At 36.5% G+C, this 893-nt stretch overlaps 1 protein-coding gene across 1 annotated transcript in view; it reads left to right on the forward strand.

Annotated features, from left to right (window-relative positions):
• slc2a1b (solute carrier family 2 member 1b) overlaps positions 1 to 330 on the forward strand; it is an 89,385-nt gene extending 89,055 nt beyond the window's left edge. Inside the window, exon 10 of the mRNA XM_061937641.1 lies at positions 1 to 330. This exon is cut by the window's left edge and continues 2,746 nt beyond it. The gene's annotated coding sequence lies outside the window, so the exon portion shown is untranslated.
• Positions 331 to 893: the final 563 nt, after the last annotated feature.

The raw sequence follows: 893 nt of genomic DNA on the forward strand, positions 1-893 counted from the left end.
TTTGTCACGTTTCATGTGTCGGGTAAACCGTGACGAAAGGGGCCACATGAATCCCATTTCCTGCTGATTGGAGTATTTACGTTACACACTGTTTATGAAATGTTGTTTTGAAACACACTATGGAATTAAACAAACACAAAATAGTCGAACTGATTAACGTGTTGTAGAAAATATTTGACTGCAAAAGGACTGTACTTTTTTTTTTTTTTTTAATGAGGCATTTGGACTTTTTTAACCAATCATCAGTTGATACCAACAAGGTGTTCTCCTTTTAGGGCACAACACATTGTAGTGTTTTCACACACACACAAATAAAAGAATACAATTCAAGTCTGTGTGGTTTTTTTTCTTGGGAGTGTGCAAAATTGTTTTGATACATTTTTATTAAAAAAATGTGTTGTTTGCTTAATTATGATGATCATTGATTGGCTTACCAGACTTTTATGTTTTACAGACCATCTCCAAGTCGCTTTCTGACCGTCTCGTCAGGATTCGTCATTTTTATTTACGTGCCTCCACTTTGACAGCGTTTTCTCACCGTCATATATGTTGTACTGCTAGTTTTGTAGCATTTCCATAACGAACTACTGAAAGATATGTAAGTTAGAAGTGTACGCTACTTTGTATTAGAAACGGCAACAAGAAAATAGAGAAAAAGAAGGAGCTTATTGACTATGATGGCGGACGCATGCACATTTTCAGGACTTATGCAGATCCCAAATACACATCAGCAGGTACCAATGGTAAGAAAAGTTGGCTTTGCATAATATTGCCAAATCAAACACCAGATATGTCTCCTAAAAGGTTCCATTTTGGGGTCCTTATACACACACCATAATTATACCGTATGTTAAAGCACAGTACGTCCGACTATGGTAGCCGTAATGTCTCCT

The sequence above is a fragment of the Nerophis lumbriciformis genome, linkage group LG03, assembly GCF_033978685.3.
Source record: "Nerophis lumbriciformis linkage group LG03, RoL_Nlum_v2.1, whole genome shotgun sequence".
Taxonomy (NCBI): Eukaryota; Metazoa; Chordata; class Actinopteri; order Syngnathiformes; family Syngnathidae; genus Nerophis; species Nerophis lumbriciformis.